The 27,250-nt window shown below is 41.0% G+C and overlaps 1 protein-coding gene and 1 pseudogene across 1 annotated transcript in view; both read left to right on the top strand.

Moving 5' to 3' along the window:
- Window positions 1–27,250, top strand: part of TNFSF4 (TNF superfamily member 4) — a 233,432-nt gene that overhangs the window by 42,111 nt on the left and 164,071 nt on the right. The window lies entirely within an intron of this gene.
- Window positions 2,835–25,330, top strand: LOC105711549 (centrosomal protein of 57 kDa-like; annotated as a pseudogene).

Raw genomic sequence — 27,250 nt, 5'->3', positions numbered from 1 at the left:
GGACTGGACTCTTCTATGACTAAGTCCTCCACACCGATGTCCCCTGTGGTCCCTGTGGTTCTGGAGCTCTGCTGTCTCCTTGGCTGAGCCTCGATAACAAGCACTGGCATTTTCAGCACTGAGAGTGGGAGGCAACTCTGCCTCCTGTCAAGATTCATAAGGTGGGGAACTTCCCCAGACAATTAAAAAGCAGGCTCAAAATGCCAGATGGTCAAAAAGAATACCAAGTTCCCCCACAGATACAGGGAACTCTTGAGAGCCCCCAAATAGGAAGCGCAGCTTCACTCACAGGAGGAGAACAAAGAATTGGAAAGCCGACGACAGCTGGTTACTCTGCCTCTCTCTGTCCCTGTCTCTCCGTCTCTGTTTTTCTCTCTCGCCTGTGTTTTCCAGCTCCACCTGCTAAAGGTAAGGCCCACCTCTGTCCTGACAGATAGGAATTAGTCGTCTTTGTTAGAACATCTTTTCCCCCTCTGTCCAGTTTTGGTCTGAGTGGATGAACTCCACCCTCGGGATGGGCCGTGGGACCCAGTCCCCAGCCAGTCAGCAAACTGTATTCCCTTCGCTGCAGCAGTAAATACGCAACCTAAAATAGCCTGGAAACTTTTTCCCTTCTTTTTTATTGAACTCTAGCTTACCTGTTGCGAAGTGCACAAAGTGTACACCTCAATTAATTTTACATAAAATCCGTTGTATATACATGTGGAATCAGCACTGAGATTGAGATACTGACCATTTCCATCAGCCCAGTACCCTCCCTTGCAGTCCTTCTCTGTAATACTCCACTCAGAGACAATCACTATTCTGACTTCTGTTACCATTAATGGAAATTTTACCCTTTTTTTGAAGTCTATATGAATGGAATAACATGCAATCTTTCGTCTTTCTCTTATTGACTTGCAGCAATCCTTTATTCTGGATTTGAGTCCTTTGCTAAATACTTATATTGCAAATATGTTTTCTTAGCCCATAGTTTGTATTTTGACTCTCTTAAGGATGTCTTTTTAGGAATATCAGTCCCATTTGTTGGTCTTTTCTATGATTAATGATTTTAATTTGTTCTATGTAGAAAATCTTTGCTCACTCTCAGATCATGCGCAAGTTAATGGCTTTGAGGAACGAAGAAGTAAAATGTTTTCGTTGCATTTGAGACTGTGAGGCAGTGAGGCTGAGCCAGAAACGGAGACAGAAAGCAGAAAGATTTGCAGGGCTGGCCTTGAGGTGGGGCACTGTCACAAGGTGAGTCTGAGCCTCACAGGAACTGTCTGTTCATTATAATTGTGGCTGAAATCAGAGGCAGGCCAAGCCGATGAGACATGGGGCAGTTGACCTCAAAAGAGATTCGTTTAACTATTTCCCTTTTTTTTTTTTTTTTTGAGATAGAGTCTCGCCCTGTCACCCAGGCTGGAGTGCAATGGCATAATCTCAGCTCACTGCAACCTCCGCCTCCTGGACTCAAATGATTCTCTTGCCTCAGCCTCCTGAGTATCTGGGATTACAGGCGTGCGCCACCATGCCCGGCTAATTTTTTGTATTTTTAGTAGAGATGGGGTTTTATCATGTTGGCCAGGCTGGTCTCGAACTCCTGACCTCATGACCCACCTGCCTCGGCATAAGTGCTGGGATTATAGGCCTGAGCCACCATGCCCGGCTAACTATTTCCTTTTTAAACATTTTTTTTATTTTTATTTTTTGAGAGAGTCTCGGTTTGTTGCCCAGGCTGCAGGGCAGTGGTACCATCTTGGCCCACTGCAACCTCTGCCTCCTGGGTTCAGGCAATTCTCATGCTTCAGCCTCCTGAGTAGCTGGGATTGCAGGTGTGTGCCATGACACCCAGCTAATTGTTGGTATTTTTAGTAGAGATGGAGGTGTGTCATGTTGGCCAGGCTTGTCTCAGATTCCTGGCCTCAAATGATCCACCCACCTCAGCCTCCCAAAGTTCTGGGAATACAGGAGTGAGCCACTGCACCCAGCCTATTTCTGATCAAATATTTTATTGAGCTCTTATTCTGTAAGATGACATCCTCATGGAATTTATATTCTAGAGGATTTTAGAGATTATTTTAAAATACTTTTTTTATAGTCCAGATTAGGAAACCAAGAGGAAGACATGACAAATAATTTGCTTGTCATCACAGAGCTAGCGTAGAAGCACAGCTAAACCAGAACCACAGCAGAAACCTAGGTCTCCTGGACTGAACCTTCCCCAGCCCCTACCCCTGACACAGTCCAGCAAAGAAAGACCTGAGGGGTACTGGTGATGACCAATGGCCGCTCTGCCTCAGGCTAAAGGCAGAGGTCTATCTCAGGTGGGCGGAGATTTTCCTTTCTTCCTTTGACCTTGGGCAAGGTGATATGCCCTGCTCTGCAGCAACAGAGACTTCAGGAAGCCCACACACGTCAAGTGGCCAAAGCAGGCCAGTGTCAGCAGAGGGGGAAATCAGAGGGACTTCCCCCAAGTCCTTCCTGTCAAAGAAAGAAGCATGAGAGAACTTCATGAGGGTGAAAACAACACAGTAGAGACTAGTCCAGACTGGGTACATGTCTCCCTGGTGGGGCCGCTGCCCCTTGGGTTTTATCCGAGGACACTGGGTTCTGTCCTGTCGTGGTGGTCAGTGCTAGAAAGTTGGGGTTCAAAGCTGTGCTCACAGCTTCAAGCAAGTCCTAGGCCAAAGGTTCAGTCCAACGAGCACCAGGGTCTTCTCACTGGCAGCAGGTAGGAAGTGATGGACATTGGCTGATAACCTGGAGGCCAGCGACATGGCGAGACCACTTCTGATTCCCTCGTTTCCCAAATCTCATACCACATCAGCCCCACGTGGGCTCACTTAGACATGCTCACAACTGTTACGGTACCACTGGGGGCTTCCTACTGACCGAATCCCTTTAAATAAACATCTTTCAAATGTTCCCTCCCATTATGAGAGGAAGGCAGTAATAAGATGGTAGTTGAATGGAATCTTGATACCCATTTACAACTTTTCTGTGAGAAGAAGAAATGGGGAGTTGATGAGTGAGTATATGGAGAGCCAGTGAGTGAGTGTATATATATATATTTTTTACTTTTCTGGGCCCCAGTAACCTTCTCCCTTGGATTCCTGCTGAACTGCAAATTTAGAGCTGCTTTGTAGGTTAGTCTGGTGATTTGCTGTTGGTTCGTGGGTGTCAGACATACAGCTGTCATCATCTTGTGTTTATGACGGATTGTGGATTTCTTAAAGACTGAAGCCTATGTCATTTCTTTTTTTTTTAATTGAGGGAGTGTCCCACTCTGTCACTCAGGCTGGAGTGCAATGGTGCAATCGTGACTCACTGTAGCCTCAACTTCCAAGGCTCAAGTGATCCTCCCGCTTCATATTTTGATTTTTTTGTGGAGATGAGGTCTCACTATGTTGCCCAGGCTGGTCTCGAACTCCTGGGCTCAAGCAATCCACCCACCCTGGCCTTCCAAAGTGCTGGGATTACAGGCGTGAGTCACTGCACCTGTTTTTTAATTTATTTTTTTAAATTTAAGTTTGCATTTTATTGAACTGTAATGTGTATACAGAAAAGAGTGCAAACCCTGAGTGCAGCAGGAGGGTGTACGTGTAAAGGACACACCCCCGCACCCAGAGCCTAGATCAGGAAGCATGGAGAGCAGTAGGAACTCCTCAGGGCTTACTTCCAGCCACCACTTCCCCTTCATCCTCCCACCAGCGTAACCAGTGTCTGCACTTCTCACACTGTAGATTAGCTTTGCGTGTGGGAGTCATATTTGTATGCCAGAAATAATACTTGATTTTTAAAGAAATCCTATGAATTGCTAAAAGCCAAATGTCCTTCAGGGAGTACACAATAGTTCAGTTAATAAATTCTGTAGTCTTGGGCCTTACCTAAAAAAGTTGGATGACTTCCAATTTAATTTTTTCTTCTTATTTTGAAATAATTTCAGTCTTAAAGAAAACTGGCAAGAATAGTATAATGACTTTGTTTCCCTCAACTATTGGAGAGGAAATTATTGGCATGATACCACATCACTTTAATATTGGAGTGTATCATTCCTGCAACCAAGGACATTCTTCTATATAACAATAATACAACTACCCAAATCAGAAAAGTCTTAATAACATGAATACATTACTAACATCGAACCTGTAGCTGCCATTCAAGTTTCCCCAGCTGTCGCAGTGAACGTGATTATCGCAGAGGTCCGGGATTGAGCTCTGCATTTGGTTGTCGTGCCTCTTTAATCCTTTTCAGAGTCGGGGGAGGTCTCAGTCTCTCCTTCCTTCTATGACCTTCACACTTTAGTCAATTATCGTTATTTTGTGGAATGCTCCTTAATTTGAGTTTGTCTCATCTTTCCTCAGAATGAGAGTCAGGTAATGCTTTTCATTTTTGGTAGGAATAGCACAGAAGTGATGCTGTGTGTGGTCTTCTCTTTGCATCCTGTAGGTGGTGCACAATTTCAATTTGTCTTATGGATGATGATGTTTGCTTTGATCACTTAATTAAGAGGTGTCTACCAGTCCTCCTTACTGTAAAATTATTATTATTTTTTATAATTGGTAAGTATTTTATGGAAGGTACTTTGAGACTATTTAAATATCCCATTCTGGCTGGGCACAATGGCTCATCCCTGCAATCCCAACTCTTTCTGAGGCCGAGGAGGGTGGATCATTTGAGGCCAGGAGTTTGAGACCAACCTGGGCAACATGGTGAACCCCCCCATCTCTACTAAAAATACAAAATTTAGCTGGGTGTAGTGACTCATGCCTATAGTCCCAGCTATTCAGGAGGCTGAGGTGGAAGAATCACCTGGACATGAGAAGTTGAGGCTGCAGTGATCCAGCCACTGCACTTCAGCCTAGGTGACAGGAGTGAGACCCTGTCTCAAAAAAAATTATCCCATTTTGCATTAAATTCACCCATTAGTTTTAGCATCCACTGATATTTCTTGTCTGAAATGATATTATTATGGTGGTTGCCAAGTAGTGATTTTTTAATTTAATTATCAATTCTGCATTTAATTAGTTGGCATTCTAAGGAAAAGCTTTCTTCCTTATTAATCAATTCTTTGTATTAGTATGGACACTCAGTGGTAGCTGTAGCCAGGTCAGTGTTGATGAGTGGAAGTCTATGTTGCTGAGTCTTTGCATAACCTCTGTGCCTGCCACCATGGCCACTTTGTTTATGAGCCCACTGGGTGATGACAGGGGTGGCTGGGGAAAGAGGCTGACTGGTATCCACTGAACAGGTCACCCTATCCATTTGATTATTAAAATACTACTCTGCTCTGTTCATAAACTGCTTCTTTAAACATCTTTGTCATCAATTTTCTAACATGGGTTTTCAAGTCACTGACCTTTCAGCTAAACCATTGGCCATAGCTCATGAACAAATGCATACCTCTATGTCTGGCCATTTCTCCTCCCAAGCAAAGTTGACAGTGAGTTGCATTGCTTGAAGTTCCGAAACTGGGGAAATAACCACAGAATGGGTTCAAGGACCCACTGAAATAGTTCAGGGCCCACTATGAGATGAATGTGAGCTAAACTCTACTGATCACCCGACTTTCATAATCTGCTACTCTGGTTGGAGGGCCACAGTGACATTTTGGGTCTCCTGGAATTATTGTCAGTTCAGAGCCAGGGTCTAGTAGTCCTGAAAAGGTCTGATTATTTCCTTTTCCCCAATGTAGAGTTACTCTGGTAAAAGGTCATAGGTCCCTTTGGATAAGGCAGGGAGGTGTATTAACTCAACTTTTAAGTAGTGAATACGATCCTTCTTCAAGGGGACCTGACCTCCCCTTCAATCAAGGGATTGCAAATGATCTTCCTGGAAATTGATTGAGGGGCTTTGGCTCTCTGTTTTTATGATACAAGTTAGATTTTTTCACTTAACCGAGAACTTTTCTGCTTCTCCAAATCAAGTAAGAATTTATTAGGTTTACTACCTATTTTACTTCTAGAAACACTGTGATCAGCCAGCCATTGCCATAGGTTTATGAGTCACACTATTCAGCATGCGGCTGTGACTCTGCTGTCCGTGATGGTAACCACGCCCACCTTGTCTTTGGCAGTTAACTGTTGCTGCTTGGCCTCTGCCACCCGGGATCCAATTCCTCTCGTTGCATATAATTTTCAACTCAGTGGTTGCACTTTGCACTGTGAGGTGTGGCCTCCAGAGAAGAGCAGTCACAAGGCTCTTCAGGGATGCTAGGGCTCCTCTCACAAATTTATTTCTCACAATACTGGTGAAAGGTCTATCTTCTGGACCCTCCCCGTTTGAATGAGCAGACCTTAGATGACAAATCCACTCTAAGATTTCAATTTCCCTAAACCCTTGAATCTCTTCCTCTACATTAAACCAATGCAGATGTGATATAGAAATTAATTCACTGTGGGCTAACTTTTGGTCCATGTTTCAGCCGATCGACCAACAAAAATGTAGAGCCCTTTCTGACACCTTGAACTCAACATTTAATGCAGAATTTGTGCTTAGTGAGCCCATATCAATAAACTTCATTGGATTAAACTTTATGTTCCTGCCACCATTTCCCCGAACCTTATCTTTTTGTATTGAGGCAGGGTCTTACTCTGTTGCCCAGGCTGGAGTGCAGTGGCATGAACATAGCTTACTGCAGCCTTGACCTCCTAGGCTCTGATGACCCTCCTGCCTCAGCCTCCCGAGTAGCAGGGACCACAGATGGGCGTCATCGTGCTGGCTAACTTTTAAAATTTTTTCATAGAGACGGGGTCTCACTTTGTTGCCCAGCCTGGTCTCACATTCCTGGGATCAAGTGATCCTTCTGCATCAGCCTCTCAGAGTGCTGGGATTACAGGCGTTAGCCACTGTGCTTGGCTCCAAACCTTTTTTTTTTTTTTTTTGAGACGGAGTTTCGCTCTTGTTACCCAGGCTGGAGTGCAATGGCACGATCTCGGCTCACCGCAACCTCCGCCTCCCGGGTTCAGGCAATTCTCCTGCCTCAGCCTCCTGAGTAGCTGGGATTACAGGCACGCGCCACCATGCCCAGCTAATTTTTTGTATTAGTAGAGACGGGGTTTCACCATGTTGACCAGGATGGTCTCGATCTCTTGACCTCGTGATCCACCCGCCTCGGCCTCCCAAAGTGCTGGGATTACAGGCTTGAGCCACCGCGCCCGGCGGCTCCAAACCTTTAATTTGCATTTCCACTCTGTTCCCTGGATTTATAAGTGTAAATGAGAAAACTCAAGTAGTTGTTCTGGAGTGTAGCACACCTCCTCTTGGGTCACACTTTGCACCTCACCTTTCAGGGCCTGCTGGGACAAATCTTGTTTTAAGTGTAGAAGCAAAGAGAGGTGGTGAAGGTAGGTCCTGAGCTGAATCAGCAGTTTTCAAGGCAGTTGCCTGGGGTGGGGGCATGACAACTTCCTAGGAAATTCAGGGTTAATCCCTTTGGATGGGGTGGAGAGGCCACTCCCACTGGGGTGGGTAAGTGCTACCACTGGTTGTTGGGAGGCCCCTTGTACTGCAGGTGGCAAGCTGTGGGGTGGGGGGGGCCTCTTCTACCAGCAAAGAAAACTACCAGAAGGAACTCACTGTTCCAGCATCATCAAAGTTTTCTCACATGTCCCTGTTCCGATTTATAGGATCTTATTCTTTCCTAGTTTATGTTCTCACTTTAACAGTAAGCACCCTGTGAGGCTGGGCGTTTAACTTTTGTATTTCAGCCAGTTGCAAGATGAGATCTGGTTTTGCTTTTCAGCAATCTCAGCTCTTTGGCTACAGGAAATACTAGCTTCTTCAGGGCGTACGTGGAAGCCTTGAGGTCATTCCTGCAGTGCTCAAGCTGAGAGTTCGAATTCCTGAATTCATCCTTTTCTTATACCATTCTGTCCAGCAGTACTGGGCACAATCAGTCAACCTTATACTCACCAGTTTTCCCAAATTTTTGATATATATATATATATATGTATATAAGATACGCAGTCACCAAGCTTTTCGATCCTTATAAATGGTTGACTACGTGTATCCAATGCAGATATTTTGTGTATCTCTATTGCCAGAGTATGCCATAAATTATCAGTGCTCTCTTTACTACTGAATATAGTCATTAGTATCTTCAAATCTAATTAAATTAGGGAGCCAATTCCAGAAACCCTGGAACCAATTCAGAAAATTCATCTGTAGCATTTTGTTTCTTTAGAACCAATCTCAGAAACAAACAAAATCTATATTAGGGTTGTCCAGAGAAACAGAATCAATCAATCTATCTATCCATCCTATATCTATCTATCTATCTATAAAATACTTATTGGGAACAATTGGCTCACATGATTGTGGAGGGTGAGTAGTCCCATGATCTGCTGTCTGCGAGCTAGAGACCTAGGACAAAGGCTGGAGGTGGCAAAGGACCTTGAAAGGGATAAGTTCAGAGGCCAGGAAAGCCAGTGGTGTAATAGAGTCTGCATCTGAAGAAGACCCGAGAAGCAGAGGAAATAATAGTGTAAGTCCCAGACCCAGGAGAAAATGGATGTTCTAGCTCAAGCAGTCAGGCAGAAGGGGTAAATTCTCCCTTTTTCAATCTTTTGTTTCATTCATGCCCTCAACAGATTGGATGATGCCAATCCTTATTGGGGAAGACAATCTGTTTTACTGAGTCTGCAGGTTCAAATGCTAATCTCATCCGTAAATACCCTCACAGGCATACCCAGAAATAAAGTTTAGCCAAATATCTGGGCACCTTGTATCAGGTCAAGTTGACACATAAAATTACCAATCACAAAAAGTATCTGGAAATAGAAAGTAAGAATAGCATGAGGCCAGCTTGATTAGCAAGACGCTTGACAGCAGGTGCTTAGAACATGAAACAATCATTTTAGCATTAAAGTCCTGCGATCTTCAAGTCAGGATCAAGTCTTAACAACATTTCACTAAATTCATGGACGTAATTTTAAGAGTCATGTTAGTTTTTCTTTTCTTTTCTTTCCTTCTTTCTTTTTCTTTTTTTTAAAGATGGGGTTTTGCTATGTTTCCAGGCTGGCCTTGAACTCCTGGGCTTAAGGGATCCTACCATCTCAGTCTCTTGAGTAGATGGGACTACAGGCATGCACCACGGTGCCTGGATTGAGATTTCTTGCTTGTAATATCAAAAGACAAAAAGTTACACACCATGGGGAAAAAGCATATGCTTCTTGCTGAAATAATTCAGATGTAAATTGCAAAAATAATTGAAAGAAAATGGCATGAAATCCAAATTTTTTTTCTTTGTCAGGAAATAATATTGGAAAATATTGCTAAATGTCAAATGAAGAAACAACAATCATGGTTTGCATAATCAAGTTATGCAGTGTGGAATGCTCATTGCAGAAGTTCAGTGGAAGTACAGATGTTTCTCACATGTCTCAGCTAATAGCACTTTGTAGATTTTGTGTCAGCAGTGGAACATAGGAAGAACTGCATTTGAAAGTGAATCACTAAAGGAAGGAAATACAGATAATCTCAATTGTAAACGATTTACTTAAAATCATCATTCTATGAGAAAACTGTCTAATCTATAGCATTTTTATGTTCTTTGGATGAATTCTATGAAATGCTGCTCTTGCCATCTCATCTATTATACTATAGAACTTTACACCACATTGTAGCAGAATCTCAAGGTGCCAGCTGTGAGTTCTCAGGAACACATAGTTGAACTTGTGTCGTTAGTTAAGGAGTTCGGATCTTACCATGGGGGTACATGGATCAGATTTGTGATTTGGGATGGTCATAGGCTGGAAGTGGCAAAGGGCCCGGAAAGGAGGAAGTTCAGAGGCAAGGAGACAGTTGGGAGGCAAGGCAGATGAGCTGGGCAGATGATGGGTTCCCGATCTAGAATGTGGCAGATAACAAAGTACGTTGAGTGAAGGCGAGAAATGTCAGGAATGACTCCCAGGTTTCTGGCAGTGAGTTGGGAAGCAAGGACATTTGAAGAAGATGTTTGGGAATACGCATAGAAGGCAGGATGAGCTTTCAGGAGAATTTTGTCTTGCAGCTCCTTTTCTGTATTTTGCTCTCACATTCAGGTATCCTCTTCCACACATTTTAGGAGCTTGGTGCCCTCATCCACGTCTTCTGGCTATTGAGCCTTTCTACTCCTACCCAAGCCTAGACATCGACCCCGTCTCCAGCCTTGATTCCCGCAGTGCTCCTATCTCTCTCATACCCTTTTGCTCCCCACCTACCAACCAAACATTCATTCCCTTTAGGCTCTGGGCTAGGAAAATAAAATGGTCTAGAGACAGAAAATTCCAAAATGTATGGTCTTATGCTTCCATTTCAACAATTTTATTTGGAGTAAAACCCCTTTCTTTAAGGATTTTTAGTGACAATTCATCAATGTTTTATATATTGTAGGAAAATTGGAAATTTTCTTTATTCTGTTTTTATTTTTTCATATTTATGTAGATGATCTTTTCTAATATTATTTGTTTAATGTGAAGAAAATCTGACATTGTGCCTCCTAAAATGCCATAGAAAAAGTTTCTTGAGAAAGATATATATTCTTCTCAAAGGACTTATCTAAATGTTTTGTCATCATTTTTCAATAAATACGTGCTCAATGAATAAATGAATAGATTCTTGCGACTTAAGCTGACAGTAATGCAAATAGTAGTTACCAGCTGGTGAATGCCAGGCAGCCTACTATAATTTACATCTATTATTTGTAATCCTAAAAATAATGATGTAATGGGGAGAGCTGTTTGGGGATAGGAATAGGGCTCTGCAATCATTTTTTCCCATGTCATTTCCTGGGTTTCTTGCTTCAATCTGACTCTAGTAAAACTTGGTTTGGTTGTGCAAGAAGAGTACTATGTTTATTCACGTTTATTCAAATTTGGAAATAGTTTTATGTAAAACATTTAATACTTAAATTAATTCTATGAGATAGGCATTAACCCTCACTTAATAGAGGAGGAAATTGGGGCCCACAGGATTAACAAGTTAGACATGGAGCTTCTAGTAGAGCCCAGGCCTTTAGACTCCGAGGTGACATTGGGTTAGAACTCCATTTTCACCTGACTCCCATAAGCCTTTGCTCAGACTGGCATATTCTAGAGTGGTATTATGGGTTTCAGGAATTAGTATTAGCTCCTGGTTTGTAGCCAATATTCCCCAAAAACTTGGGGGTATTTTTCAGATAAATGCTTGCAGGTTCATTTGGGTAAACTTTTGGAATTTAAAGGTCATGATGATTGAGCATTCTGGCTCACATAAAATATTTGTTTACAAGGTCCTGCTTTTTATTTTCATAATAAAATCATCACCCTAAAACCTCTCGATTTTGTCCTCGAAGGCTCCATGGTCTGTAAGCTGGAGTTAGAGATTTCTGAGTGTCAGGCCACTGATTGCTACCTATATTTCTTGGTAATTGCTAGTTATCCACACCTCCATTTAGAGGTTAGTTTAGACTGTCCAGCTGGCAGAGTAGCAGGGTTAGATTGATTTAGATTGAGGAGGAATGAGAAATGTGGGAAGAGGGAGATAAAACTAACTCTCTCAGGTGGTGGGAGGAGAGGAAGATGAGTTATTAGCTCAAGACCAAGTATGAACAAAGTCACAGTGGATTCAGTGTCAGTTGAAGTCCTGTTAAGGAATTTAAGGGGGGTGGGAACTAGTCTTGAGAATACAGGGCTGAGCCAATTTTGGAAAAACTTTTTTTTTTTGCTTTGTAAGTAAGATAGACTATGCTAATGGGAAAGCCATATATATGATGAGTTTGTATATGTTCATTTGGAAATAATCAGAAAGACAGCTAATCTAGTATTATGTGTGTGTATGAGAGAGAGAGAGAGAGAAATTTGAAGCTTGAGATGGGATGCATAGGGACATGGAGAGGGAGAAAGAGGGGACCATAAAGTGGGGTGCTGCATAGGGAAAGGACCAGAGCAAGAATGCACTGATGCCATGATTGTCTGAAGGCTGAGAATAGAAATGTTGAATATAGATTTTTAACATGTCTGCTTTAGTTATGCACACTTTATTAAGCAAGAGGAATACATGACCAGTTTCATAATTTATGAATTTTCATAAAAGAAGAATGTTGAAGGCTGGATGTGGTGGCTTACACACTTTGGGAGGCCGAGACAAGCGAATCACCTGAGGTTAGGAGTTCGAGAGCAGGCTGGTCAACATGGTGAAACCCTGTCTCTACTAAAAATACAAAAATTATGTGGGAGTGGTGGCAGGCACCTGTAATCCCAGCTACTTGGGAGGCTGAGGCAGGAGAATCGCTTGAACCTGGGAGTTGGAGGTTGCAGTGAGCTGAGATTGCACCACTGCACTCCAACCTGGGCAACAAGAGTGAAACAAACAAAAAAAGACTGTTGAAGTTAAGTTGCTAATAATAAAATTGATAAGGTATTCTGTCTTTCCACTTGGTTACAAAGTTGAAGAAATACAGTGATTTAGGGTAAGAAGAGAAAATTTTTGGAGAATAAATTTGGTTTTGTCTTAGGTGACCTATACTTGAACAACAGAATAATGAGTACGTCCACTTCATGCAATTTGGTGGACTATGTTATCCATCACCTCTTCCAGGGCAAAACACCTAGAAACGCCAGACAAAGTGCAACAAGCATTCTTTTCAATGCATAGTTGAATTTATAAGAAAGAAAGAAAAAATCCCAGGGCCAAAACTTGAGGGTAAAATGAAAACTTGGAAAGATTGTAGGTCTCAAATGCTTGGGGTTTAATGGTTTCACAAGGCCTTAGGTTCAATGGAAATGAAATTGAGATGCCAATGCATGGAGACCTACAAAGGCAGCAGCAATGGTGAACGGGGAGAACTAGCAAATGACTACTTTTGGCTGCCCACTGACCTGAAGAAAAGTGTTTCTTAATGAATGAATACTAGTACTATACTAGTATTATAGTATAACTATAGGTATACAGTTTCCCTCTTCAGAGGCAACCACTGTTTCCAGTTTCCTGTGTGTTACATGCATATATAATTATGTGCATTGCATATTTTTTCTTTTTGCAAATGGTAGTGTATTATGTACACTAACTGATAATTTTAAAATAGGAAAAACTAAAGTCATAATTTCATTACACTTTCCAACTCCTCCTTTTGGTGTATACTCTTGAAAACATGCTGCATGTTTTCCCTTCCAGATATTACTGAGGCATTTGGGACACTCACATTTCTTTAGATATCTATCAGCCAATGGCAGGGTAAGAAAAATCAGTATCATGTCTATGACCGTCAGAAAATTTCATTTTTAACTTTTCTTAACATCACTTTATCTTTGAGCTAATAGAATAGTTCTAAATATATTAAATAGCTAAATAATTCTCTTTTCTTTCAGAGTTTGAAATCCATTCTCATTACCTCTTTTTTTCTTTCTTCTTACTCCTCTGAGACCTTCCACAAATGAGATCCCCCATTTTTGTCATCTATATATGAGAGTTGCAGTGAAAGTCCTCCATATACACATATACAAAAACATACAAATAAGCCTGACTTTATAATATAGCATGGATCAGAACCGAAACATATAACAGTTGCCTTAGAGAATGAAGATCTGCTAGTCCAACATAACCCAAAAAGATGTATTGGTTTATCCAAAGAAATAATCGCTTTTTAACTATTTCTGGTGTACTCTTCTTTATTCATAAACTTTCTAACTTACTGATTTTAACTTTCTAACTTGCTGATTCTCTTTTTAGCTGCATCTAATCTGCTATATAACTCTTCCTTTCAGTTTCTAATGTCAATGACTACTATATCGTCCTTGAAGTTCTATTTGATTCTTTTTTCAAATCTACCTAGCCTTTTCTATTTGTAGAGTTTTGTTTCTCTCTTTTGTTTTTTATTCCTTCATTGATATATTTATTCATTTTGAACATAGCTATTTTAAAGACGTGAATAATCCCAATATCTGAAATTCCTAGCAATTAATTCTGTGGATGTTTTGTAGGGCCTGGGTTAAGGGTAAGTCCTTCCAGAGGGATTTTGCATTTGCTTCTACCAAATATCCAAAGGTTTACATGTATGGTAATTTCCTGTTTTGGATGTTATTAGAGCATGTGGACAATACAAATAGGAATCTCAAAACCATGTGAGACTAGTAGGGGCTAGTTAGGAATGGGAGAAAGACTTATTTCTCACTGTATGTCAGTAGTTGCAAAACTTTTTAGTTTCAGGGCTCCTTTACTCTTAACAGTTACTAAAGAGCCCTAAGAAGTTTTGTTTATGTGAGTAAAATTCCTATCAATATTTACTGTATTAGAAATTAACACAGAAATCTAAAAATGTATTTACTGAATCATTTAAAAATAGCAATAATAACCCCATTATTTGTTAACATAACAATTTACATGAAAAATAACTATATTTTGTAAAATAAGTACTAGTGAAAAGAGTGGTATTGTTTAACTTTTTTTTTTTTTGAGATGGAGTCTTACCCTGTCACCCAGGCTGGAGTGCAATGGCACGATTTTGGCTCACTGCAACCTCCGCCTCCTGGGTTCAAGCGATTCTCCTGCCTCAGCCTTCCAAGTAGCTGGGATTACAGGGGTGTGTCACCATGTCTGGCTAATTTGTTCTGTCTTTAGTAGAGATGGGATTTCACCATGTTGGTCAGGCTGGTCTGGAACTCTGACTTCATGATCCGCCCACCTCGGCCTCCCAAAGTGCTGGGATTACAGGCCTGAGCCACCATGCCTGGCCTGTTTGATATTTTTATAACTCACTTTAATGTCTGGATTAGGATAGACAGCTGGATCCTCAAACTTGCTGCCGCATTCAGTCCGTTGTGATATCACACATCATGGTGCCTCTGGAGAACACCATTGTGCACTTTTGAATTAGAGTGAAAAAGGCAAATAGCATCTTAGCCGTATTATGGACATAGTTCCATCTTGTGGACCCATGGAAAGGGTCTTGGGAACCCTGCGAGGGCCCTGTACTATACTTTCAGAACTGCTACTGTGTAAAATCTGTTTGAATTCTGTATCTTGTGCTCGGGCCACTATGCCAAAATACATGCAAAGTACATAGACACAAACATACATGCGTATGCATATATAAATGGATACATTTAAAGGTGCTCTCTTCCAGGCTTTCTGGAAGGCGAAGAAAAAAAGCGATTGGGGGTTGGTATGGAACAAGTGTACCTCAGTTTTGATGTCAGTAATACTGTCTCCAGCTTTAGAAAGGGAAACTAATATATAGCTGATTATTATATCTAGCATTTATTAAGTACTTACTATATGCCAGGCAGTGTGTCAAGAATTCTACATATTTTCTCTTGTTTAATCCTTTTCTGAATCAGTGTGAAAGGTACTATTGTTTTCTTCACTTTACAAAGGAGAAAATAGACTTAGAGACGTTCAGTAATGTGTCCAATATTATGCAACCATCAGAATCTCAGAATGTCCAACTCCAGAGCACATCACTCTCAAAAGCTAGACTCTGAATCGTTCTCTAATCCATCCTTCACTTTCATTCAACTCTGAAAATCATTTTTTTAGTATGAGAATAAGGTTTTTTATGGCTTTAAAATATGCCTAGTCATATGAAATAGGTTTCTTTTCTTGATATATGAATAAAGTTAATGGTTAATGAACAATTTTTTAATCATAATTCAATTAAAATTTTAAATATATCTTCTCAGCTCTAGAAACCTGGTATTTTAGTCCTGAGGGGTCATTTCAGGCTAGTTAGGACTCTGAACATACTGCTGACTGAGGCACTTGAAAACACAGCAATGATCTCAATTAACATGATCAGTTTCGGGAAGGAATCTCTTAACCTGTCTTTGAAAAACATGAGCGTGTTCCCCCTGTCTTAGTCCATCTGTGCTTCTATAACAAAACCTATGACTGGGTAGCTTATAAATAATAGAAATTTGGTACCTTGAATGCTGTGTCCTCACATGGGGGACAGGCTGGCCATTCCCTCCAGCCCTTTTATAAGGTATTAGTCCCATCCAAGATGGTAGAGCCCTCATTGCCTAATCACCTCCTAAAGGTTCCACCTTTTAATACTATTGCATTGGAGATTCAGTTTCAACATGAGTTTTGAAGGGAACACAAACATATAAGTCACAGCATTTCATTGCTGGTTCTCCAAAATTCATGGCCCCCTTACATACAAAATACCTTCATTCCATCCCAATAGCTCAAATATCTTAACTCATTCCAGCGCCAACACAAAAGTCTAAAGTCCAGAGTCTCATCTAAGTATCATCAGTATCAAATATGGCTGAGAATCAAAGGTGTGTTTCATTCTGAGGCAAATTTCTTTCCGGTTGTAAGCCTGTGATATCAAACAATTAGGTGTTTCCAAAATACAAGTAGGACAGACATTCCCATTCCCAAAGAAAGAAATAGGAGAGAAGGGAAGAGTAATAGGTCCCAAATAAGTTGAAAACTCAATAAGACAAACATGAAATCTTGAGGCTTGAGAATAATCATTGACTCCATATCCTGCCTTCTGGACACACTGGGGTGGGGGTTGGGCTCCTAAGGCTTCAGGCAGCTCCATCCCATAACTTCACAGCGTGCAGCCCACACAGCTGCTCTCAGGGTTTGGAGTCAGATGCCTGCAGCTCTCTCAGGCTGATGTTGCAATGCTGATGGCTCTATGAATCTCAGGGGCAGGCCTGATCCCACTAAGCATTGCCTCAGTGGGGGCTCTCTGTAGTGGCCCCAACCCCATGGATCTCTGGACATTGACCTAATGGGACTCTGCTGTAGCCCCACTCCCATGGCTAGACTAGGCATGGCCTTAATAAGGGCTCTCTGCAGTGGCTCTGACCCCAAAACTCTACTGGGCATTGCCTTGATGGGGGATTGCTGTGGTAGCCATTCTCTGCCTGGGCCTGAGGCTTTCTGAGGCATCCTTTTAAATCTCGGTGGAGGTAGCTGTGCCTCCACAGCTCTTGCACTCTGTGCACTTTTAGGGTTGACATGCACAGACACTGCCAACGTTTACCTATTCCTCAGGAAGAGCAACCCCAAGGCATATAATCGTCAGATTCACCAGGGTTGAAATGAAGGAAAAAATGTTAAGGGCAGCCAGAGAGAAAGGTTGGTCACCCACAAAGGGAAGCCTATCAGACTCAGAGCGGATCTCTTGGCAGAAAACCTACAAGCTAGAAGAGAGTGGGGGCCAATATTCAACGTCCTTAAACAAAAGAACTTTCAACCCAGAATTTCATATCCAGCCAAACTAAGCTTCATATGTGAAGGAGAAATAAAATCCTTTATGGACAAGCAATCACTGAGAGATTTTGTTACCGCCAGACCTGCCGTACAAGAGCTTCTGAAGGAAACACTAAATATGGAAAGGAACAACTAGTACCAGCCACTGCAAAAATGTACCAAATGGTAAAGACCAACGATGCGGTGAAGAAACTGCATCAACTAATGGGCAAAACAACCAGCTAGTAACAAAATGGCAGGCTCAGATTCATATGTAACAATATTAACCTTAAATGTAAATGGCCTAAATGCCCCAATCAAAAGACACAGATTGGCAAATTGGATAAAAAGTAAAAACCCGTCGGTGTGCTATATCCAGGAAACCGATGTCATCTCATGTCAGTTAGAATGGCAATCATTAAAAAATCTGGAGACAACAGATGCTGGAGAGGATGTGGAGAAATAGGAACGCTTTTACACTGTTGGTGGGAGTGTAAATTAGTTCAACCATTATGTCTCCCCCTTCTAAAATGCAAGTATCACCAGGGTAGGGATACTTGATAATCTTTACACTGATGGAGCAGCTCCTCACACCCTTTAGCATGCAATAAATATTTATTCAATGAGTGAATGAATGTACCGAAAGCCAGTTATGTGTAAGCACTGCCAAATGCATCAAATCATTTCTTCTCCCTTTGACTTACATTAAGTAGCTAGTATCCCCACTCCTACCAGAAAATGGGGGGGATAAGAGGTTGATGATAATGGTCATGATGATGATAACAACATAAGTTGTCATTTGCAGTCTTTCTGCTATGTGCCAGTTGATTTAATATCACCTCATTAAATGCTTAAATTAGTCCTGAGTGGTAGGCATTTTGATCCTCATTTTATACCATTGGAAACTCAGTTCTGAAGGTGCAAATAACTTGCTTATGACGACATAGCTGGGAGGTGATTGAACGAGGACTTGAATTTCTGACACTGTGGTCCCAGTCCCTGGTTTTCTCCACAAGTTGCCTCTTGTAAGCGTCTGTTTTAACACTGTTGATCTGAAAAAAATTGATCTACAGCATGATTAAATTGCTTAATTCGATGTGGAAATTCGAGATTTTCCTATTCAGAGCATTGTTCCATTCTTCCTGAAAATAACTGGTTTAATGTTCAAACAGTTATTCCAAAAACCACACTGTCTCTCACCAGAACTTGAAAATGAGGCAATCTTCACCATTGTGAATGAATGAAGCCCAAACTATACAAACCACAGACAATCAGATTTTTCGTTTTTGCTCTCCTTTTTGTTTGTTAAGTATGAAAATGTAAAACTTTAAAAATGTTAACGAATCTGGGTTTAAATGATACCTCACTGAAGAAGCTATTCACGAAACTTGGTGGGTCTCCTACCTCTACTCAATAAACATTACTGATGTAAAGTCCTATTTCTCTGTACTGAACACATGCACCTTTATTTATGTAGATAGAGTTTTTTAGCCTCAGCACTCTATTGCTATTTTGGGCAGAGAATTCTTTGTTGTGTCAGGAGGTGTAGTGTAAGATGTTTAGTTACGTCCTTGGCTTTTACTCACTAGCAGCTAATTAGGTCCCCCCACTCCTGACCTCCTGCACCTAGTAATTGGAATGACAAGATTTCATCCCCCGACCTATGTTAGGGATTACTAAGATGAGAGCATGAAACAGTGTCAAACAGGGATCCCAAGCAGCGTACCAGAGCTCAAGTTTGTATTTTAAAAAGCTAATTGCCTCTGAAAAGATGCAGAATCTGCAGCTGCTCACTTCTTAGTTTGGAGACACTTTTTTTTTCTCTTGCGAAAACAGAAAATCTCTTAGAATGGTGCCCCACACATATTAAGGCCTTGATAAATGCTAGCTATTACAATCACCAAGGAGGGGTGCATGGTGGCTCTGGGGGTGGGTGATATGGTAGATATGACATAGTCCAGGCGGCCAGGGAAATGTCCACCTCAGGAGATGCTGATCACTGTGGGATGTAAAAAAGAACAAGAATCAGTCAGTATTTGAAGAGGAGCACTGCAGGTTAAAGGTCCTAGCCCTGGCTGCACACTGGAATCACCTGGGGGAGACTTTTCAGTATGCAGGCCTGGGGTCCCAGAGATGCTGATTTAGTAGGCTTGGGGCCCAGGCATGGGTATTCATAAAACATCCCTAGAAGGTGCTGTTGGATAGCCAGTGTTGAGAACCACCGGTGTAGGAAAGCACTCATTGAGGGAGGAGTGCACGTAGGAGAATCAGAAAGCCAGAGGGACAAGCACAGAGAGGGTTGGCTTCCGTCGTCTGAGATGCTGAAGAGACAGGTGGAGGTCAACGAGGCAGACCCTCATAGGCCACATTAGGGTTTTGTTTCATTGGGGAATTGTTGGACAGTTCTGATGATCCTTTTCCCTGAGTCTCTTCCTAAGCAGGGTCTTATATTCAGATGCAGATTTTCCATGAAGTTAAAGAAGCTTGAACTTCAGGGTCCTTCATGGCATGAGCTCCTTAAAGGGACACTGGCAGTGGGTTTACATGATCTTATGTTTTTGCAAAATGTGCAAAAAGGAGTTATTTTTGCCCCATAAGACCCGTGACTCTTAACACTACAACGTCTCCTCTGTCAAAAGTCCTTTCTGTTGGTGGGGTTGGAAGTGGGCATTTTTGGGAGGTCAAGTTGAGGATTCATTTACTTAGGTTTAGTGGGAGGTGTTTATGTATTTTACTGTCATTTCCATGTGTACTGAATTATTACTGCATGTTCTTGCATAGGAATCATTTCTAGAAAATGGAATCCTCTGTGTTGATTCATCTGGCACTGTAACACAAAGAGATAGGTTCGGAGGCTATACTGTCAGGTGAATGTGTGCTATGGTAAAATACACAAACGTCGATCCATGGAAGGGAACAGGAGGGGAACTAGCCGGAAGCTGGTCTGTGGAAAGTCCTTGCAGTTGTGAGAGTGTGGAATTGTAGCAAAGAGTTTAGTTCTCTGAATGATTCAGGTCTCAGAAATGCCCATTGTTAACATTATCCTAACACGAAGGGAAGTGCGATGGAGTAGTCAGTATGGAAAGACGCAGTGTTGTTAACCGTGTGTGGTAAAATTATCTTACTTTTCCAAATTGGATACACGGATAATCATGTGTACTCATGCTAGGGCCGCTCCCAGGGGCTTAGAAGTAGCCTGTGTAAAGCGAGGGCCCACAATACAGAGATCTTGAAAATGGCAATTCTCTTATGTTGGGAATTTGTTTGTTAGGCAGCCTATATAGTTACACTGCATCATATCGTTTTCAAAGAAAATTGTGTAAAATCAAATTGATGAGAATTCTTGTGTTTATAGGACTATATGTATTTTAGTTTTTGTGGGTACATAGTAAGTGTATATGTTTGTGGGTTGCATGAGATATTTTGGTACAGGCATACAGTGCATAGTGATCACATCTGAGTAAATAGGGTATCCATGACCTCAAGTATTCATCCTTTTTGTTTCAAATAATTCAGTTATACTCCCTTGGTTATTTTAGACTGAACAATTAAATTAGTTTTTACTGTATTTGCCCTGTGGTGCTATCAAATACTAGGTCTTACTTGTTTTTTCTAGCGATTTTTTTGTACCCATTAGCCATCCCCCTTTCTCCTTCAACCTCTGCCCCCTGGGCTTCCCTCCCCGGCCTCTGGTAACCATCCTTCCACTCTATCTCCGTGAATTCAATTATTTTAATTTTTAGGTCCCACAGATAAGTGAGAACATGCCATGTTTGTCCTTCTGTGCCTGGCTTATTTCACTTCCATCTGTGTTGTTGCAAATGACAGGATTTCATTCTTTTTTTATGGCCAAATAGTGCTCCACTGTGGATATGTATTAATACCACATCTTCTTTATCCATTCATCTGTGGATCGACATTAGGTGATGTCTAAATCTCGGCTATCGCGAATGGTGCTGCAACAGACACAGGGGTGCAGATATCTCTTCTGTATTCTCATTTCATTTCTTTTGGGTGTATATTAGGAGTTGCATTGCTGGATCGTATTGTAGCTCTATTTGCAGTATTTTGAGGAACCTCTAAACTGTCTTCCGTAATGGTTTTACTAAATTACATTCCCGCCAACGGCGTATGAGGGTTCTCTTTTCTTCACATCCTTGCCAGCATTTGTTATTGCCTGTATAAGATGTAAGTCATGGCTGGGCACGGTGGCTCACGCCTGTAATCCCAGCACTTTGGGAGGCCGAGGCGGGTGGATCACGAGGTCAAGAGATCGAGACCATCCTGGTCAACATGGTGAAACCCCGTCTCTACTAAAAATACAAAAAATTAGCTGGGCATGGTGGCGCGTGCCTGTAATCCCAGCTACTCAGGAGGCTGAGGCAGGAGAATTGCCTGAACCCAGGAGGCGGAGGTTGCGGTGAGCCGAGATCGCGCCATTGCACTCCAGCCTGGGTAACAAGAGCGAAACTCCGTCTCAAAAAAAAAAAAAAAAAAAAAAGATGTAAGTCATAAGCAGTATTACAAATAAGGAGTCTATATAGGTATAAACTTGCATATCTTATGCATACCAATATGCTATGCAAGATCTTAGCGTATTTGGTGAATCTTGTCCTGACAAAGTTTGGTGGTTCCATATGAAACATCATGCAGCTCATACCCCAAAACATTTATTTAACCCAAAACCTAGTTATGTCATTAATAGAAAGAGATAAATTTCATCAGAAGTAATGTTCAACTCTCAGCATGTTTGATGATTAAATTAATTAAGAGAATGAATTAGTCAAACGTAACTGGAAAATAATTTAAATTTCTTGCTGATTTGACACAAAATACAAACAAAAAATAATTTGAAACTCACAAAATGCTGCTACAATGAAGACACTTACGACAAATCAGTTAATGAATGATCTTAATGAATGATGGTTTAAGATTGCTCACTCTACGAGAAACTTGAAGTGCCCTGAAATTTTACAGTTCACATGTGAAAGACACTTGATAGAATTTCCCCTCATTATAGGACAATGACCGTAAACATTTTGCATGTCATTACCAATAATGAATTTTGAAGCAAAAAAAAAAAAAAAAAAAACTTTTGAAGCAGTCAATACTAAAAAAACATTTTCATATATTTTGCTAGAGGAAACGCTAAATAATGTTTCCTCTGCAGAAAATGATATTAGAAAATTCTTGTTCAAGAGCATCCAGCCAAAAAGTGTAAGAAAAGCAGCAGCAGAGCTGTATTTTCTGCTCTGAAAATAACAACTTTTATTAAAGTTGTTATTTTTCTGGATTATGTCATTGTTGTGTTTGTCAGCTCGTGTTGTTTTCTTTTTTCCCAAGTCACTACTAATCTGAGAATGAGCCATGCTATTTTTTTTTCTAAGACAGTGTCTCACTCTGTTTTCCAGGCTGGAGTGCAGTGCGCCATCATAGCTCACTACAGCCTCAATTCCTGGGCTCAGCCTCCTGAGTAGCTGGGGTTAGAGGCATGACCCGCTGTGCCCTGCTTGTTAGCTTTCTTGAACTTATTTTTTTTGTAATTTCTTTTTCTAAATATTTAGTCTTATACTTGATTTTATATTCATAATTTTACGTTTTTTTCCTTAAAATTGTGTAATTAAAATCACAACTTACATAAACTTGACTCCCGCCCTGCCTGATATGACATTCAGATCCCCTTGAAGAGTTAGAGGTATAATAGTGATGTGGTGTTCCCATTTCCCTATATTTGTTGTAGAGTGGGAGAGACCAAAGAATACTGAACACTGTTTTTTCACACTTTAAAGCAATATAATTAGTCTAATTGTAATGCAATCCTGATTGAATAACAAAATACGTGCAACATAGTTTCAACTTTCTTAAGAAGTATTTTTGTTGATTTTTTTTTAAATTACAAAGGTAGTGCAAACTATTAAAACATTCAAATAATACAGAAGTAACATAGCAAAAATACCACCCAGTTCCCCAGAGGAAACCATTGCTTATTATTTGGTGTGAGTTTTTTCACCACACTTTTTCTATGCATACACAAATTTATATCTGTGAATATATATGTGTGTATCTATATACGTATATCCCAACATATATGTACACATGTCTATTTAAAGTTAAAAAATAAACATAACAAAAACAAGATGATAAAATACAATTTTTTAATCTTTTTATTTCTTTGAACAATATGTTATGAACCCCATTCCACATCAATACATATATATATCTATTCTTCTTGAGAAATGCAAAATATAGATCTAGTATAATTAAGTGAATCCCCTATAGACATTTAGAATATTTTCATTCTTTCCTTATTATAAACAATGCTAAGCTGAAATCCTTAAAAATATCTTTGTACACATTTATGAGTGTTTCTGGAGATCAGAGTCCTAAGAATTTCTGGATCAAAGGTTTGGGGCTTAAAAATTTCTGCTATTTATTTCCAAATTGTCCTTCAAAAAATGGTTGGCTTTCACATGGTCACAAAGTTTACGATTAAGGCCAGATTGAGTTATACGGGTGTCCCCAACAGACTTAGAAAGTGGCGTGGGTGTGTGGCAGGGGTTTCTAAACCCAGCACTAGCACTTTTCCCCCTTTCCATGAGGGTTTCAGCTTAGAGTACCCCCTGGTGGGCAGCTCCTGAGTTGTGAAGGAGAGTACAAGAACTCAGATCGTCTCGGACCTGCAGAGGCTCCCTGGGTGGCGTTGGTCAATGCTGCTTCTGGTTCTCAGTTCTTGAACATCTTAGCTGAATCATCAAGGCCTCAGGGAAGTATGGTTCACCATTCTTCATCTTATCAGATGTAGTATATCCATCTGATAAGCCTTTCCTTAATAGTGATCTACAACACTGCCCAAATAAGCCTACACTTGCCTATCCAGAAAGCAACAGCAGAGCTATATTTTCTGCTCTTAAGAATCTCCAAGGTAAGATTTGACGCTTAGAACTTGAGGATTCAGGCGGAAGAAAGTGTGAAAACCTTGTCCAGAGAAACAACTCAATCCAAGAAAGTACTGGATGAAGAGATACAGGAAAGGGAGAATTCAAAGAGTGAGGCATCAAAGCACAATCAAGAACTGACATCTCAGTTTTTAGCTGCAGAAAATAAATGTAATCTTTTAGAAAAACAATGGGAATACATGTGAAACATGATAAAGCATGTAGAAATGGAGAGGACATGTGTCTTAAGAGAAACAGGTTTCCCTAGAAAGAGAACGGCAACGTGATCAAAGACATGTTTGGAGCCAACATGAAAAACTCGATCTTCTTGAATAGGAGTATAACAAACTTACCCTTGCAGAAAAAAAAAATGCAAGAGTTGGAAGCAAAACTCTTTGAAGAAGAACAGGAAAGGAAACACATGCAAACTAAGGCAGCTGAGTTACAGAATGGTCTAGAAATAAATAGGCTTACCTTTAAAGATAAGGCAAGTCCACATGCTCCCAGTGCAAGAAGAATTTAAAAAAAAGTCAAAACCACCAGAAAAATTAAGTTCTAGGAACGATTTTGGTGCACCAGTACATTATAGATTATGTTTGAGTGATATGCCATTTGTAGCTGAAGTCCACAAGTCCTGGCCATGCTGTGGCAGCCAACATTCAGCTTGTCTTGCATTGCATCTAATGAAGCAACACAGTAAAGCTTTGTGCAGTTATCAGTCAGTAGTGTTCCTTTGGCAAAGCAAGTATCTTCACGAGGTGTTAAAACCAAGAAGTCAGCAGAACCTCCCACCTCTGACAGCACTAATAATGAGTTGTGAGAAGTCTTACAGACTTTACAGGTTGGATTTGGACATAGGAGGTCTGATCACCAGCAGCTTGCAAAACTTATGCAGGAGTTGCCAACTGTTGAACTGAAAGACGACTTAGAGTGTGAGTTGGAGGCATTAGTGGGAAGGATGGAGGCAAAAGCCAACCAAATAACTAAAGTTTGAAAATACCAAGCCTAACCGGAGAAGCGGAAGGTAGAGAAGCAGAAGAAAGAATTAAAAGCTACCAAAAAGACTCTGGATGAAGACAGAAACAGCAACAGCCATTCTTCTGGACCACAAATAAGAAGGTATACAGTATGAATGCAATGTGAGCTGTACACACAACTGTCATGTTGATGTGAATCATAATTTCAACCGATGAAGCCGTGTTTGCCACTGAAGTCAATAAAGCACTTTTTTAAACAAGAAAACACTGAAACTTTCCTTAACAGTCTGTTAACAAAGGCTTTCTTTGTTATAAACTCTCAAAATTCCATTTCTAAATAGGACATGAATGTATTGATGATGAGAAAAAAACGAGTATTTAGGTATTTAACTTATCTGCCATTCTCACGCTTACACAGAAATTAAGCCCAAGAAGATTGAATTTCCTCATGGTATGTGATAAAATACTCCAAGAGTGCTAATGGACACGTTAGCCACCTGTCAGAGGAATTCCTTTGTATGGCCCTCTTAGAATTGATTAAGTTCTAGGATTGTATCCAGACATCCAGCATGAATTGTCATGGCTCCCTAGGCACTAGGCGTGTCAAACTTTTCTATAGTTAGAGCTTTTGATTTAGGATCCTTAAACAGATTTTGGAGTATTTGTGAATCTCCTGAAATTATATATAAACTTTTGCTTTTGGGAATAGCTTTCTGATAAGTAGGTTTGTAGCTTGACCATATTCACAACAGTGAGTCCACAGACCCAAGGAAAGTGAGAATCAGTGCTCTGGTGACATGGTAAATATATGTCTCAACCATCCTTTCAACAATTAAACTTTTGTTATCTCCTTGTTTGAAAAAAAAAGAAAGTGATACCTATTTTTTTTTTTTTTGAGATGGTGTCTTGTTCTGTCACCCAGGCTAGAGTGCAGTGGTGTTAGCTCACTGCAACCTCTGCCTTCCGGGTTCAGGCGATTCTCCTGCCTCAGCCCCCTGAGTAGCTGGGATTACAGGCATGCACCACCACGTTTGGCTAATTTTTCTATTGTAGTAGAGATGGGGTTTTGGCTGGTCTTGAACTCCTGACCTCAGGTTATCCTCCCATCTATAAGCTGTTGGTCATACTCTTGAAGAGGGGTGGCTCAGTGATGTGTGGAAGACGGGTAGAAAGGCAGGGTCTCTACAGCAGAGGTCTGCTGCTTCTCTGTCACTCCGAGCAATTCTGCTCTGGTCCAAATTTGTAGATCCACTCAGCAGATCAAAACCCCTGTAGTCATCTGGACCCACCTATCTTATAAGGCAGTCTTACAAACATCTGGTGTTATTCAAGCATGCTTTTAAGGGGATTTCACCTTCCATTTCCTCCTTCACAAGAAGTTATCAAATTATTCCTTGTAACCACATTCAGTAAGCTGTCTGAGATGAGTTCTAGTACACATCATTTTCTTTATCTCTCTGTCTTTCCAGGACTGTTGCCCCATATTTAGTTTGGCTAGCCCCTTCACTTCCCCTGCCGGTTTTCCGTTATAGGGCTGTTCAGGCACCTCATCTCAGCAGCCGTGTGAAATGCCCCCTTTGCCTATCAGCAGTGCATAGTGGAGGCAAGGGTTGCCTCGCAGCTTTTCTTGCAGCCTTGTTCCTGCTCACGTGATGACTTTAATAATTTATGTGGGTTATTACTTCCCTTCCACCCCCTAATTTCTCACAAATGGGTTCCTTGCCCGCCCAGTGAGTCCTGCTCTGAAGTTTCTTTTCTACAAGGGGCCCCTTAGTGTATGTAGCTTCTTAAGTTCTTTTCTATTTCTTTGGACCTCTTCCTGTTTCTGTCACTTGCAGTACCATAGCTAAGCCTGCTGTCCCCAGCTATCCACCTTTTGTAATTCAACGGTAAAAGCCACAGTATAAAAGCAACAAGCTGGATCTTCACAACCAGTCTCAGAATTTCTGGCTCTCTTTGGTAAATATAGATCAAGCATGGTAAGTGGAATTAACCATATCCCTTTTGAAGGCAATCTTTGATCTTCAAAATTGTCATATTTATTTTAACAACATGCTTAGCTATTGCAGCCCACATGCAGTGGGAGGAAATGTTTAAGTTTTAAGTGCTTGAAAGGCGTTTCTGCCACAGTCAGCAGTGACTTGTCAGACATAACTTCTGAGGTGCAACTTTTGTCCTGACAGC

Source organism: Aotus nancymaae, unplaced genomic scaffold (genome assembly GCF_030222135.1).
Source record: "Aotus nancymaae isolate 86718 unplaced genomic scaffold, 86718_ANA_hifiasm-v0.15.2.pri h1tg000108l, whole genome shotgun sequence".
In the NCBI taxonomy this organism is placed as follows: Eukaryota; Metazoa; Chordata; class Mammalia; order Primates; family Aotidae; genus Aotus; species Aotus nancymaae.
Note: the sequence above shows the minus strand (reverse complement) of the source record. Positions and strands in the feature narration are given on the sequence as shown.